This window comes from Plecotus auritus (assembly GCF_963455305.1).
Source record: "Plecotus auritus genome assembly, chromosome: 5".
Taxonomy (NCBI): domain Eukaryota; kingdom Metazoa; phylum Chordata; class Mammalia; order Chiroptera; family Vespertilionidae; genus Plecotus; species Plecotus auritus.
In genome coordinates, this window is record NC_137776.1 from 67,870,247 (window position 1) to 67,887,471 (window position 17,225).

A 17,225-nucleotide genomic window follows, 5' to 3' on the forward strand; every position below is an offset into this window, starting at 1 on the left:
TTCCATGCCACCCAGCTCTGAAGGGCTGCTTTCCATCCCATCAGGGGAACGTGTAAAGCAGGCTTTGTGCAGACTGGCCTGGCCTTTGACGGATTTATTGATAAGACCTACGTGCAGGGAGCACAGTTTGTTAAGAAAGAGAAGAATGTGTACCACCAGGTTTGGAATTCTCACTATTTCCAAAGAATTATGACCCAGAGCAGGGAACGGTGAGATCAGCTGCTTTCACTTGTTCAACAGCATATACATGCCTGCTCCTGCATTGCCCGCTGAATCGGGACCTCATAAAACACAAGTTTGGCTTAGAAGATCATGGCTACAATATATTAGTATCAGGAGGGACTTATTAAAGGCATCTCTCAAGTTTCAAGGAAAACAAAATTTCAAAAAGCAAGGTGAGTTAGCTGCCAGTGTCTGTCTGAGTTGCTGGAGAGGCAGAGTTCTTTAAGGAGGACAGGGGCTATACCCTCTGAACAGGGCATCGCCTCAGTCATGTTTATTTGTCATATGTTTAAAGGACAGAGCATACAGGTTTCATCTCACTTGGGAGGAGTGGGAGAGGGGAAAATGACAGAAAACTGACTTTGAGTTAATTTTGCATTGCCCTCTAGATCACAGTGGTGACAAGATGCTGTCTGAAGTGTAATATTTTACAATGTCAATAAAGCTCTGACACTCTTGGATGGCAATAGAGGGAAAGACAATGAACCACTGTCTGCGTGGTGCTATAAAAAGGCTGTGCTGGGAGTCTCATCACTTCTCAGCCCAAGTATGTAAATCTCTAGCCCCTAATGGAACACAAGTTATCATCAAGGTTTGGTTTGTCCTGAGTGTAAATGGAGTCAGGAAATCTTGTTCAGATCCTGAGCTTCTGCTCTGATCACCCCTGTCAGGAACCGATTAACCTGAACAAGTTGCTTAACTTCTTAGAGTCTCAGTTTCCTTATCCATAAACCAAGACAGGAACATTTAAATTTCAGGGCTGTGGTGAGAAGTAAATGATAAGACAGATTGAGAAGTAAATGAATTACCTATAAAGTATGTTTCACAATGCCACGCCTATAGGAAGTGCTCAATAAGCACTTTATGGCACTTATTGAAAAAACTTAGTCCCCTTCCAGTTTTGTTCACTGTTGACTGTGGCAAAGAAATTCTTGGAGGAAGGAGACAGGGCCAGGTAGTGTAAGGAGCCGACACGGTTGGAGCTTTCTTGTGGGTCAGGGAGCAGATTTAGCTGAAGCACTATCGGTCCTGTGAACAAGCTCTGTGTACCACTTGCTGAAGGCACTCAGTGCAGGGATGGCATATTGAAGTGCCCGGCAGGTGTGAGATTGGTTCACAGGGTATTAACCATCCATCCTAACAGCCTGCAGATCCCACGGCATAGCTTCCTGCTGGTGGCTCCCAAAAAGTCCTCCCTCTAATTCTCAGCCAAAAAGCAATGCATGCGCTGTTTCTTTGCCCTCAGGCATCTACATCCTTTTTCTATATAAAAAGCATCACTACTGGCTTCCAAAGAAACAAGGTGAAGGGGAATAAGAGACAGGAGGAAATGGCCAGATGGAAGAACAGCTAAGGTACCCAATTACAACAAACCTCTCTTTCCTGTCGGGATACTAAAAACAGAAGCCCAGGCAGCTTGGCCAGTTATTCTCTTAGCCAATTGGCTACATATTTGATGGAAAGAGCGGTCCAACGGTGGAAAAATAAAAGCTTTTCCCACCAAATGAGGAGTGGTTGGGAATGCATTCAAAAGCTGCCATTGTGGTGTTCCAAGTTTATCCTCTCTGTGTGGCATGGATGGAATTGACTCAGCTCACAGGCTTGGGGCCCATCTCTCTAATGACTGATGCTTCCAGTTCCACCTGCAATCTAAAAATCCGGCTGTACATTTGGTTCCTCATCTCCCCACATGCAATAACTGAAACACCATTTTTCATGCTCTAGAAAATGCAAACACAGCTGAATTGATGCTCTTCAAATCTTTCCAAACAGTTCTACTAAAAATGAAAGCAAGTGAGACATGTCAAAGTAGGGATGGTTAAATGTCTTAGGGCATGGGGATGGAGGGCATGCATAAAGGGAAGGTCTCTTTAAAAAAAAAATATATATATATATATATATATATATATATATATATATATTTCAGAGAGGAAGGGAGAGGGAGAGATGGAAATATCAATGATGAGAGAGAATCATTGATCAGCCACCCCCTGCAAGCCCCATATTGGGGAATTGAGCCAGCAACCCGGGCAATGTGCCCTGACCAGAATCGAACCATGACCTACTGGTTCATAGGTCGATGCTCAACCACTGAGCCACACTGGCTGGGCAGAAGGTCTTTTTTTTAGGAGAGTTGTTATTGGTTTAAAGCATAGGTGCTACCCCAATTTTAAAGTCTGACAGATATGCGTCTTATATGGCTACATGCGACATCTTTTGGGGTCATAATACAACTACCTTCTTCAGAATCGAGAGGCTGGCCTGCATGTGAGGATGTGTCACCTGCTTAGCCTAAATGCTCCATTAAAAAACACACATACACACATAGTTTGGAAGTAAGTCAAATGGTTAAAAAATAAAGCCAGTAGAGTTTACCCTTAAACAACAAGGGTTTGAATGGCACAGGACCATTTATGTGCAGCCTTTTTCAAATGCCATAAATGTATTTTCTTTTCCTTATGATTGCCTTAATAACATTTTCTTTTCTCTACTTTAAGAATACAGACTATAACATATAAAACATGTGTCAATCAACTGTTTATGTTATTGGTAAGACTTCAGGTCAACAATTTGAACCATATATCCAGGATGATGAGAGGTCTAAAAACTCTGCTGTAATTATAATATTTGAGAGAGCTACCCCTATTTGTCCAGAGATATGAAAACATTGGTAAAGAAAGGTGAAAACTGAGAATTAAACTTCAACTGATAACTTTTCAGGTACTTGGAGAGGAGAAAGTTACTTCAGAAGATGACTTCAAAGAAGCTGTAGGAGACCCATTTGGGGTCAAGGTTTGAAATGCCCAACAAGGGATTAACTGCCTGAGAACAATGAGCTCCCTGCCAACGGGGTTACTCAAGAGGAGGAGGATGAGCAATCCATGTGGATGTGTCAAATGGATTTCTGCACTTGGAGAGCAGGATCCTCGAAGAAAAGGACCCTGTGGCACTTTCAATGCTATGGTCTTCATTGGAGCTGATGGTGGAGGGATGGGACGTGCAGGAGATGGACATCTCAAATCACTCAGTTGCACCACTGAACTTGACACAATCACAGGCTGCATCAACTCAGGCTTGAAATCATCTATCTGAGAAGAGTTTGCCCTTACAAACCCACCCACGTGGTTGAGTAGCTTTTGTGGCTCATGATGACTAGCCTGAGCGAGTGTCCTGCTGTTGACATCTTAATATAAGTAGACAGAAATGAGGCAGAAATAAGCAAAAAGGGCAAAGAGTAGGGGGGAATGAGCCTGTGAGCTGTAAAGCATGGAGCTTGGGAGGAAGGCGTATAATTCAGAATGGAGAGGAGTAATCACAGGGCTGTGGGTTCTCACACAGACCATGGCTTTTATTGCCGATCCTGGGAGAGAAACCACCGAGTAAATGTCAGTGTGGAGTACAGCACAACCACTTCTTCTTCACCCCCAATGGCTCCAATGTTCTTCTAGCTCCAAAGTATTGAAAAAAATATTTTCCCTCATTCAAAACCTTTCCCTCTGATCTGTGTGTTACTGCAGACATGTGCCATTTCTTGAGTTCCCCTTTCCCCATCCCCCTGGCTCTCGCTTCCCACACCCCCACCACAACAAAAACAGGAGGAGGATATAGGACCAAAAGAGATCAAACTAAAAAAGGCCTTCCTATAAGGAATGAGAAAAACAGAATTCCTATCCTTGAGTTATAAACACTGAAAGGTAAGGGGAGTTTTATAGACCCAGAAAGTGATAAAATGAAGAGAAATATATCAAGCCCACCCAAAAGGTGATAAAATATTTTATTTGACTTTTGGAAAAGAAAATAAATCATTAAAATGACTGTCAGAATGCCTCAAGGATAAGGGCAGCGGGTAGGTCTTGGCTATAAATGCTGTAGAGAGTAATAAAAGAGTTGGTTTTGTTTCCTTTGCATTTGTCTGGGCTGAGCCTTCCTATTTCAATACAGGAATCATGGGCAATAGCAAAGTCAGTCCGCCACAGGGCACACGTTATAGCCTTTCCATCCAGGCCCTGTCAAGAATCCCAGGGCAGCTGTCTCATCCAGACCCAGGTTTTCATCTAACATGAACCTCCAATCTCCAGGGCTTCCGGATGACAAATTGTTTTCTTTTCATGGTTTCTAGTTATTTCATATTTACCTGCTTATAAATGGTGTGTGTGTGTGTGTGTGTGTGTGTGTATGTTTGTCATTATTTTTGTTAGTCCTTGGAATTCAACATGAAGGAAGCAAGGTTCCTGCCCCAAGGAACTCAGTCTATAGTCTAAAGGGCCCTGGATTAATTCTGATGGTGTTTAATGATGTATTTCAAGTGCCTGAAGATTGAGAAAGGTGACAGAGGGGCTGTTATAAAAGCAACTGTTGATTCTATTTAAACCCAGGAGGATTAGTTAAGAATTTGTGAAAGTGGTAGGATTTTCGACTAACCCGCAAACCTGCACCCAGCATTTTGCTTTGAATATTTTCCTTTTATTTTCTACATGTTGGGCTCTCCCATGAGCGTGTCTTGGCTCAACTAAATCTCAGAAGACAGCTCCCATTCAAAACTAAGTTTCTCTAGATCTGTAATGAATCAAAATATTAAGAACTTGGAAATAAACTGAACTTTGGAATGAACTGGAACTAAATGTGTGGGCCAATTAATATCGATCTCTACAACTACTCATACATTCAAATTTTATCCAGGACCATTTAGTCTCATGTTTGTCATCCCAATCATATAGAACTAGTGGCCTGGTGCACAAATTCATGCACAATGGAAAGGGAATTAATTAGAAGAAATATTTTAATATCACTATTTGCCCTTTCTCTATAACAGAAGTGTCAGAGATTAAAGAAAATTAGAAAAATTTATATGAAAGTAATATATAAATTCATTAATAAATAAACAATAACAACCTGTCTGGGTCATGGGTGCGGGTGAATGGGATTCCTGGCTGTCAGGCCGCTGACAGCAAGCTGACCAATGGCCAATTCCCTGAGGGCAGATTCCACTAGGGGGCGAGGCCGGCCTGGGCTTGGGGCACCACCGGTGGTTTGCAGGCTGGCCACGCCCCCGATCGGGGTGCACGTCCCTGCTGGGGTCACGGTGTTCTGGTCTCTGGAACTCCTGGTGACTGGCTGTTTGGTCGTTCCATGTTATGGTGTCATGGCCACAGGCCTTTTATTAGTATAGATAGGACCCAGGAAGAGGACTCAGAATAGTGGCATGACAGAGGATAGGTAGGATGTGTAAATGGAAGCAACTCCAGCTGCCTTTCTACAGTATCTCTCTATGATAGTACATGTCTTCTTTTTAAAAATATATGTTTTTTATTAATTTCAGAGAGAAGAAGGGAGAGGGAGAGATAGAAACATCAATGATAAGAGAGAATCAGCTGCCGCCTGCACACCCTGTACTGGGGATTGAGCCTACAACCTGGACATGTGCCTTGACCAGGAATCGAACCGTGACCTCCTAGTTCATGGGTCAACGCTCAATCACTGAGCAACAGTGGCTGGGCCCAGCACATGTTTTAAGTGTCAAGGCTCTCTCTGCACATCACAAGGACAGGTCCTTAAAGGGGCTTTACCAAGATTCACACTATATACTCAGTGGTCAACCTGCAGCACTACTAGGAAGGTACAGACAAGTGATAACCTCAAATCACCATTCATTTTCATAGTCCAATCCTTGCCCTTTAGGTCAAGACCAGACAGGCTGTAGGGCCTTGTTACTTATATACACACTCTACATTGCCCATTCAGATAACACTTTTGACTATACCGAACAATACAATTGCCCCAATAGACACATGGCTGGATCTATGAAATATGTTTCCATAATGAGCCATGGCTCCATGTCCCAGGCATGTTTTTGTAATTCATGTTACTAAGCAGAAACCTTGGCCTTAGAGTCCATTGCCTGGAGATTCTTATTCAGTTGAAACCAATATGAGCCAACCTGGATGACTCAGGGGAAATGGAAATGATGGGGTGAGTAATTGTTCTCTTGAAGTCACTAGTTGGGTAAAAGCAGTTGTTCATTACCTGACGGGACAGGTTTCTCAGGCTGGCTGGGAACAAAACAAATTAATCAATGTCACTTTCCTCCCTGACACCTCAACATTCTATATTTAAAATCTCCATTTCAGCTCACAGGTCAAGGAAAACTACCCACAGAACTACGCATTTAGCCTTCGAGGATAACAGGGATCAACAAAGTAGGGGAGAAATGCAGAGAGGACATTTGTAACTTCAGTGGAAAGAAATCCTAGGGGAACATCACCCGGTTCTCTGCTCTTGGTCACTGCCTCAGTTATGGAATCCTATAAAGGAATCCTATAAAACTAATATGATGCCTTATTCTAACAGGGTGCACACACATGTTAGCAAGAGAAAGGTAAAGACTCTATGGCAGTTCATTTTAAAGACTTGAAAATTGAAAATCTTTCCCTTCCAGCGTCATAATCAATCTCAGGAGCAAATCATGAATACATTAGGGATCCTCATCCTATATAATAAAAGGCTAATATGCAAATCGACAGAACGGGGGAATGACTGGTCATTATGATGCGTATGACTACTAGAGGCCAGACACTCAATGCAGGAGCTGCCCTCTGGTGATCAGTGCGCTCCCACAGCTCAGGCTGGCGAGCACAGCGGCAGTGGTGGGAGCCTCTCCTGCCTCCACGGCAGCGCTAAGGATGTCCAACTGACGGCTTAGGGAGCAGGCCTAAGCCATCAGTCAGACATCCCCCGAGGACTCCTGGACTACAAGAGGGCGCAGGCCAGACTGAGGGATGCCCCACCCCACCCCAAGTGCATGAATTTTGTGCACTGGGCCTCTACTTTGTAAATAATCAGAATCTCCATTATGTTCCATATTGCATTACTCTAATTTACCCTTTTGGGGGAGATATGTTAAAATACTGTTTCCTTGCACATAGTAGCCAAATCAGTTCTGAAGAACTAACACACAGTATAGTGAACATAAACAATAATACTGTATTATCACCATCAAACTTGCTGAGAGACTAGGTCTTAATTATTCCCACTGCAAAAGGAAATGATAATGATGTGATGTGATGTGATGTGATGTGATAGAGATGCAAACACTAAAATGGCAATCAAATTACAATATGTACCAAATCAACATGTACACCTTAAATTTATACAATGTTATACACCAAATATAGTTCAATAAATTTAAAAATACTGTTTAATTACAAACGTAGTGCTACTTAAAAATATAGAAAATAACCTGATTTAATAGGTTTATCCTACATTATTGCCTCATCTTAGAGTTCTGTTAGGTGACAGCTAAACAGGTTTATGCCATGTGCCATTTTGGCAACAATCTGATTGGATATATTGCGGAGGCTCTGAAGTAAACTTAAGTAAGAAGGCTTGCCCACACACCTGACCGAAGTATACCTGAGGTTTAAATACGAAAGAGAAGCTAGGCCCCCGTGATCAGAGTCTATGCTGTAGATAACACTGTCCAAACACATTGATGCACCGTTCGTCTGGTGTCGTCCCACTGGGTGGTAAACACAGACCTAACATCCTTGGTTTAACCGCTTCTGCCCTCTTTATCCTAGCAGGACCCACATTTTGAGAATGGGGGAAACATAGCGAATAAGTAGACAGGACTCAGTGTTCACAGGTCACACATGGAAAGTAGTCATGATGAGAACCGCAGAGGCATGTGTAGACGTGTCATGTTTAGACACAAACCAAGTTTTCATCTCTATCCTAGAAAGACTTCCTGAAGATGAAATTTCGGGAGCTGCCTGCGGTTGAATTTGAAATGCTGTGCTTTGGTTAGATTGCTGAAGGCAGCCTTTCAAGAGCCACTGAGGGCTGTAAGAAAGTTGCTGAAGTGCCTGCTCCTGGGGGCTGGGGGCTGGGGGCTGGGGGCTGGGGGTGGTGGGCAGATGTGTAAATGCCCATTCTAACCATTTAAAATGCCTTCTCGGCTCAGCCTTCCTTGCCTAGAGCCAGCCTAGAGCAAAGTTATTTTTTTAACTCCCTTTCTGTGTTTATTGTTAAGCAATCACCTTTACTGCCAGGAAAAAAAAAAAAAGAAGAAGGGGCTTACACAAACATTCAGGTATTGTCTTCCTACAATATTGGTCATAAAATCAACAAGATAGGGAAACAATGAAACCCAGCAACCATAGGGTGAGTCCAAACTGCAGAGAATTCAAGGAAGTACGTGTCTGAACCATCCTCTCTGGGGATAAGGGGAGGAAACCTCCCCTTCAGGAGGCTCAAGGACTGCTGGGTGCTCCCAAGGGCCCCGCGGTGAACCACAGCTTCCTAAGCACAGTCATCCTGCTCACTGTCCCGGAGGCGTGCTGCCTGTCACCTCTCTTCCCTCTCCACACATAGATCATGTCCTCCTCCTGGGGACTGCCAGTTCCCAAAAGAGGTGATGTCAGCCAAAGCCAAAGGCAAACTAATGCTGATGACTGAGAATCCAAGGTGCAGGCTTTGGTAGTCCTGGTCCACCATGCAAGAGGCAGTGAAAGCGGGATGGCCAGGCGGCCAGACCATCACAGGAAGCAATTATGTTTATGTTTATGGCCGGGAAAGAACAGCCCCAAAGGCCTCGGAAACAAAGGGAGCTTCCTGTTTCTGTTCTGTCCTCTCATCCTGCCATAAAGACAGGCTGAGCTATTCAGCAAAGCACCATGGGGAGAATCACTGCTGCAGAGACCTACCTTGCGTCTATGGCAGGGGATAAACTGTCCCCGCTGGTTGGAATATGAAGAAAAGGAAGCAAGCATCCAAAAAGGAAAAAGTACTTAATGTAGGTAGGACAGGATTATAACTCTTCAAGATGAGCTGAAGGAAAAGATTATGAAGGTAACAGAGTTTCCTCGAGAATGAGGAAAGCATCCCTAGGCTTTCTTGCTTGACAGTCAAGAAACCTGGCCTTTGGGGAGGTTCCCAGTGTGGGAAGCGGAGAGGTGATGGAAGGGGTGGGACAGCCAGCCCTCTCTGGTGGGGTTGCGCATGCCCATATTGCCTGGCTGCCAGCTCAGATTCTAGCTGGAGATCCTCAGGGTGAACATGCAGGTTCTTATGGACACATAAGTGTGGCCAAAACCTCCCAGCAGTAGGAACAGTCACTCAGTTAACATAGGAGAATGAGGATGTCAGAACAAGGAGGCTGGTTGGCTAGTTGTGCAGTTAAGAGACCACAATGGGCCCTAGCTGGTTTGGCTCAATGGATAGAGCGTCAACCTGCAGATTGAATGGTCCCAGGTTTGATTCCAGTCAAGGGCACATGCCTGGGTTGCAGGCTCGATCCCCAGTAGGGGCGTGCCGGTGGCAGCTGATCAATGATTCTCTCTCATCATTGATGTTTCTATCTCTCTCTCCCTTCTCCCTTCCTCTCTGAAATCGATAAAAAAATATATTTTTTTTAAAAAGAGAGACAACAATGGTATTTGATAGAGCAGAGATGCAGATGGCTACAATGACTGCCCATAAGAATCAGACTCCAATACATGCTTCACACTCCTCAAACTGAGGAAAGGGATGTGGGCCCATTACGAAGACTTTGGTGCCAGGGGTTGCTTCATCCATGGTTGCCAGGGTGACCTTTAAATGTCAGTAAAATTGTGGACCAAAGGGGCCACATGCTGACCTGACAAGCTCAGGGGAGGCCTGCATGGCAGTCTTGCAAACTCAGAGACCTAAAGTAACCACAAACGATGGTCTGAAATTAAACTTAAACTAAACGCAGTTATGGTGGACAGTTACATCCTAGGCCAGCATCTTCACTGACAAGGTCAGCCTTTACCTTAACTGAGCCTATCTGTCTTTTTGCATCTACGATAACATACCCTTGAAATGTCTGGGTAACTTGTAACTTCCCTTTTTCTGGAGCCCCTGGGGCACAACCAAATGTGGTGGGCGCCAGGACAGATACCACAAATTCCTTCATTATCATGTTAATTGTTCCTGCACCCACCTAAGTATGTGTCCATCATTTTACTTTTTATCCAATCCCAGGGGTTTCCCACCACTTTGCTTTATCCCACCTCCTTAATCTATCACCAGTGAATTTCATGTAACCCACCTATGTCCCTCATTTGATTGCAATGTATAAATACAAATGTAACCCACCATTCTCTGGAGCATTATCTCAATTCGTTGAGGTTCTGCTTCCCGGCATATGTCAACAGTTTGGCTCAAATACACTCACAAAAATTCTTTACAGGTTTCAATGCTTTTTTTTTGTTAACAAAATTTACCACATTCCTTTGATAAACCACCTGGTACTACCTGGAGAATGGACTGAATTTAGTTCCACAAATGTTTTATAAAGGACGCTGTTAACCTACTCTTAAACAAAAAGCGAAATAACCACATTTTCTTTGGAGCTGAGGCTTCCTGATGACCTGAAGCCAAGAACAAGAGGCTCTTTGAAAGGCTAGGGAGGGGCATTATTATATATTCTCATTCTTCAAACCCACACAAAAAGCAGAGTATGACAATGATACCATGACAATGACCATCACCAAACACACTCACACATTTACATCCAAGAAAATTACTCGCTGTTGCATAGGACCACAAGTGTCTTTATTATCGCCAATCAGGGTCTCCTACAATGTGACCAGTCCCATTTTTGGCCAAATGGGTGTACCCCCAAAACTCTTAGTATTCCTCTCCAAATAGCCAACCCCCTTGCCTCTCAATAAACTACATGGTCCAAGAGAGAACTCTGCTCAGAGTCAGGAAGAATTACTTTCCATTAACTTGAGAGACATTTGGGGTTAATGTGCAGACACTGGAGGCAATCTACCGAGGTGAAACCTCAGATCTGCCACGTAGTACCTTCATGACATTGGGGGAAGTTACTTAACCTCCCTGTGCCTCAGTTTTCTTATTCTTCAAACACTTGGGGATAAAAATAGTACCTACTCATAAGATTTTGGTAATGACCAAATGCATTATTATATGTAAAGAACTTAAAATAGTGCTTGGCATATATTAAGAACAATATTAACATTATTATTACCATCTTTATCATTATACTAGTGGCCCGGTGCACAAAATTTGTGCACATTAAAAGGGGATTAATTAGAGGAAATAATTTAATATTGCTATTTGCCCTTTCTCTATAATAGAAGTGTCAGAGATGAAAGAAAATTAGTAAAATGTATATGAAAACCTTTCTCCTGTCAGAGTCTGGGGCACACCATGGGACCCAGAGTCAAGTCCTCGCCCACCCACATGCGCCTCAAAATTGTGTGAGACCCAGACCTGGCCGCCCCCCTCCCCACCCCCGCTCACTGGGATAGATCCAGACCTGGCTATTCCCATCCTTGTCAAGCCCCACCGGGCAGGGAACATAGCCTCAGGTCCCCTGGCCTGGCACCAGGATGGGGGGCATGGCCTGAGGTCCTCCAGCCCAGACCAGGGTGGGGGGACATGCCTTGAGATCTCCTGTCAAGCCCTGCCAGGTGTGGGACATGGCCTGAGATCCCCTGTCAAGCCCCCTGAGTGGGGGGCATGGCCTGAGGTCCCCCGTCAAGCCCTGCCAGGCTTGGGGGGGCACAGCCTCAGGTCCCCTGTCAAGCCCCATCGGCAGGGGGGTGCAGCCTCAGGTCCCCCCTGGGTGGGGGGCACGGCCTGAGTTCCCCCTACCCAGCACTGGGGGTGCACTTTGAAGTCCCCTGTTAAGCCCCACCAGGCAGGGGGGCACAGCTTCAGGTCCCCTGGCTTGGTGCTGGGGTGGGGGGTGCGGCCTGAGGTCCCCCGGCCTGGTACCGGGGTGGGGTGTGTGGCCTGAAGTCCCCTGTCAAGCCCCACCTGGTGGGGGGCATGGCCTGAGGTCCCCTAGCCCAGCACCAGGACAGGAAGCGCACCTTGAGGTCCCCCGTCAAGCCCCACTGGGTGGGGGTGTGTGGCCTGAAGACCCCTGTCAAGCCCTGCCAGGTGGGGGGTGTGGCCTGAGGTCCCCCGGCCTGGCGCTGGGGTGTGGGGAGCAGCCTGAGGTCCCCTAGCCCAGCACCAGGACAGGAAGTGCACCTTGAGGTCCCCTGTCAAGCCCTGCCGGTGTGGAAGGCAGCCTGAGGTGCCATCAAGCCCCGCCGGGTGGGGAGTGCGGCCTGAGGTCCCCTGTTAAGCCCCACGGGGGCGGGGGAGGGCGTAGCCTCAGGTCCCTGCTGATTGCTTGTTAAGGCTCCTTTTGGGAACTTGGCCTCAGCTGTGGGTGCAGCCATCTTTGTGATGGAGTGATGGTTAATTAGCATAGTCCCTCTTTATTATATAGGATTCTGGGATATGTTCCAGATGACCTCTGTTTTCCAGACTTCTCTCAGATGAGATGATAACACCAAGAAAGTTTAAAGGAAAAATAAAAATCATTTTAAATGAAAGTAATTTTGGGTTGCTTTCATATGCAAGTTAAGAGCCTCTGATAAATTTTAAGTGGTCATGAATTCTTTGCAGCTATTCCATTAACAGGTGAAGTCTACTTTCAGCCCCCTCCCCTGTGGGCTGGCCCTATGACATTCTTTGACCAATAGAACAGACAGTTTCTGCTCTTCTCTTCTTGCTGGACAGCTCTGTCAGTTGGCGGAGCCTGAGCTAGCCTATTGGAGGATGAAAGCACAAATGACAGAGATGAGTTATCCCAGCTGAGGTCTCCGAGGTCACCAGGCACCAGCTGCATACAGCAGCAAGGGGGGGTCCCAGGGGGGAATGGCTAAGCCCAGCCCAAATTGCTGATCCACAGAATCATGAGCAAATAAAATGGTTGCTGTTTTAAGCCACTAAGTTTGGGTGGTTTATTATTATGCAACAAGAGATAACTGCTACAGAGCCCTAAACAAATGAGGCTTTTATATCAGTAGCATTTCAAACACACTCACACACCTATGAAACCAGGCAGCTTGTCTCTTTGCCAGCAGGTTTACCCACCCCCACATGGTGCGTCCAAGTTCTCATCTCACCCACCTGGTAGCCACCCAATGAGGCCACCACTGTCAGCATATCAACTTGGGAAAAGCTAAGACTAATTGATGATCAAATCTGGGAGATGAAGGCAAGCTTTCTGTGCCAAGGTGGGTGCCAAATTGCGTCTTTGTGGGGGCAGAGGGGGCGGAGAGGTATGGGAACACATGATTTTGTTCCTTTTAGTCTGTGATAACTTATAGGGCCAGACATGGCAAGATTTGACCTCCTTGGAAGCAGCTTTATACCATAGGTCTTAAATATTGCACAACAGCCCAACCAGTGTGGTTCAGTTGGTTGAGTGTCATCCCATGCACCAAGAGGTCACCCATTCGAGCCTGGCCAGTGTGGTTCAATGGTTCAGCATCGACCTATGAACCAGGAGATCACAATTCGATTCCCAGTCAGGACACATGCCCAGGTTGGGGGCACAATCCACAGTAGATGGCAGGCAGGAGGAAATTGATTGATGATGTTTCTCTCTCATTGATGTCTCCCCCCACTCCCTTTCTCTCTTTCTAAAAGCAATAAAAATTTACTTTTTAAAAAATATATTGCACAATGAAGTGGGCAGATACCTTCAAGGCATGAGCAAACAAATTCAAAATCAGCATTACCAGTTGAGAATAAGGGGGAGCCAGTCAGAACCAAAAATGTAATCTTCATGGCCCAGATACGTGGCTCCAAGAATGCAGGAAGCCCCAAACACCTTAATTTTTTTCTGCTGTTCACAGCAAAAAAAAAAAAAAAAAAAAAAGAGAGAGATACTTTTTAAGCTTTGATTTTTTCCATGACCTAAGCAAAAACAAAACAAAACAAAACAAAACCACACTACACACAGTACAGGGAAAAATACACCAAGTTCCATAGACCAGTGTTCGTTCATCTGTAACATGCAGGAAGAATTGGTAGCCATTTTGATAGGAAAATCACTTGAAATATGTTATGAGAGATTTTGGAGGCTTAAAATTCCGTGTCTATTATAAACAAAGTAACCACAGCTACATGAAATAATCTTACTAATTTGATAAGCTGGGTCAGCCTTAGTTGTAAAGGTTCTTAGACCAAGACCAGTAGCCTCTGTCATGCATGTATTTGTTTGTTCACCTCCTATTTGTTGAGCACACACTTTGTACTGTCTATTCTGGAGGCGGGGAGGGATATAGGGAGAAAGTTGGTGGGATTGGGCAGAGAAGTGGGGATAGCAAGAATGATAGAAAAGTAGCTATGACACCTCACGTTTGAAGGGTTTATAGGTCTGGTCATCTTGAAAAAAATAAATTCCCTGCTTGAAGCAATTTAGAGTAACCCAGCCGAGTTCAACCAAAATTGCTGCATCAATTGGAACTGATCAGGGTATAAGTCAAGAGAGTTCAGAAAACTCCTGATTTCATGAAATTACAGAGCTGACTGGATATAAGTGGTCCATGGATGAAGATGCAAAATTGAAGTAATTTACCCAAGGACGTGCAGCTAATTTCAGTACAGAGCCACGTCTAGGTCTCCTGGGCTCCACGCCAGTAAGACTCCTGCCCAACCCCACAGAGACCCTGCTCAAGATACAGGGTGTTTACACTGTGAGGGGACGTAGACACCCCACAACTCCAACCCAACTGTCAGCAGACAGAAATTGGCCATCCAATTCTGTGAACAGAAGCTCTGCAGAAGTCACAGGGGAGCAACTCGAAGGTACAACTTTTTGTGGAATCAACTTAAGGGCCCTCTAACCATAGACGGCAGCCATTACAGTAGGCTTATGAAAGCAAAGCCACAAGAAAAGACTTGTTAAATTTGAAATTCAAAACATAAACATACGGTAACTATGTGAACGAACTATACACAAAGGGAAAGGCAGTAACAAAGCGCACAAACGTGTTCATGATTTACAGAGTTGGCATCTTTTCAAATTGGGTGCTTTTTAGTCTTCATTATTTTCTCTGTATTCTCTATAAGCCAAATACCCTTCCACAGTCTTGAACTACTTATATATATATATATATATGTTAATGTTTGACTACATCCGTGCAGAAGAGACAAAATGCTAATGGTAGGTGGACAGAGGGCAAAGGGCATGTGAGTAGGGACAAGTGTGAAAGTCGAGTGGAATACCAGCCACAAATAGGTGCATGTGGGTCGAGGCTGCAGCATGAGTGACCCTAAGCTGTGCTGTTCAGTCAGTTACATCCCCATGTGCCACTTTTTGCTTGGCTGTCTTACTTTGAGCAACTTACCTAATCTCTTTAAACCTCAAGTTTCCTCGCCTGTACAAGGCAGATATGTATAGGACCTTCCTCATAGGGATGCAATGCAGATTAAGAAAGAATGATGCAAATAAAATGCTTAGTCTAGTGCCTGGCAGAAAACGGGAGCCAGTAAATGTTAGCTGTCGTGATGGTGGTGACAGAGACGGTTAATATTAGAGTTATTATTTTTTATTACCATTATTATTATGACTATCATTATGATGATGATGACATTCCTGACATGGTGTTTAGCACTGTAACTAAGAAGCCATTAAGTTTCCTTGCTCTGGAAGATCACCCAGTATTCTCCATATGTCTCATTGCTGGACCCTCACTTCTCTGATCTCCTTTTTTAAAAAATTTCTTTATTAATTAAGGTATTAAATATGTGTCCTCATCCCCCCATTACCCTCCCAACCCTCCTGCCCACTCATGCCCTCACCTCCCTGTTATCTGTGTCCATTGGTTAGGCTTATATGCATGCATACAAGTCCTTTGGTTCATCTCACCCCCACCCTCCCCTACCTTCCCTCTAAGGTTTGACAGTCTGATCGATGCTACTCTGTCTCTGGATCTGTTTCTGTTCATCGTTTATATTGTTCATTATATTCCATAAATGAGTGAGATCATGTGATATTTATCTTTCTCTGACTGGCTTATTTCACTTAGCATAATGCTCTCCAGTTCCATCCATGCTGTTGCAAATGGTAAGAATTCCTTCTTTTTTACCGCAGCGTAGTATTCCATTGTGTAGATATACCACAGTTTTTTAACCCACTCATCTGCTGATGGGCACTTAGGCTGTTTCCAAATCTTAGCTATGGTGAATTGTGCTGCTATGAACATAGGGGTGCATATATCCTTTCTGATTGGTGTTTTTAGCTTCTTGGGATATATTCCTAGAAGTGGGATCACAGGGTCAAATGGGAGCTCCATTTTTAGTTTTTTGAGGAAACTCCATACTGTTCTCCACAGTGGCTGCACCAGTCTGCATTCCCACCAGCAGTGCAAAAGGGTTCCTTTGATCTCCTTATACTTCGGGTTTATTAATAGCAGACTCTTAAGTTGAAGTAACAGCTCGCACACCACCCAATACTCCCTGAGGGATAACAATGATGATAACATACAGATAGATACTTGTTTTCTTGGACCTAATTAGGGTAGTACAATATCACCCTTTTAAATAAAGCAAGGAGCAAAGAATCTTAGTAGACACCTACAGAATATGGCTTTGTACTTGAAACACATAATTAGCACTAATAAACACGGATGCTAATAATTCAATCTGCTCTTTAGACAAGAAACAGGAAGGTAAACATGGCCCCAGCCCCATCAGCTCACAATCTCAGAGACCTTCCTTTGGAAGCGGCCTCCTTCACCCTTCGGATGCCAGGTGGGAGGTCTGCTTGCAAGCAGAGGGCCTCTGGGCTGGGCGCTGAGAGCCCACGCCAGGGAGATTACTCAGCAGACCAGGCTCAGGTCCCTGCAGCCTCAAAAAGACATTCCTTGGTTTTAGCAGCCTAACCTCAGAAAAACAGATCCCAGATTCCGTTTTCTCACTAGGAGAAAGGAGGCGTGCCTAACAACCGAACCTGGTCAGCCTGTGTATGAAGCACCATACCTAAACCAAAAGGGCAAAATGAAGTAAAAAGCAGTCATCAGTGAAACACATCAATGCCGCTGCCTCTTCTCTGTGAGAGTAACACTCATCCTAGTTCAGATCAGGAGATATTTTCTAATCCTTAACATTTAAATGTCCTCTAATCATGAATGCTCAATAATCAGTGCAGACCCTTACTAAGTGAA

General features: G+C 44.6%; 1 protein-coding gene across 3 annotated transcripts in view; it reads right to left on the reverse strand.

The window, feature by feature from the left end:
• Positions 1-17,225, reverse strand: part of LYPD6B (LY6/PLAUR domain containing 6B) — a 184,810-nt gene that overhangs the window by 37,104 nt on the left and 130,481 nt on the right. The gene's annotated exons all lie outside the window — the stretch shown is intronic.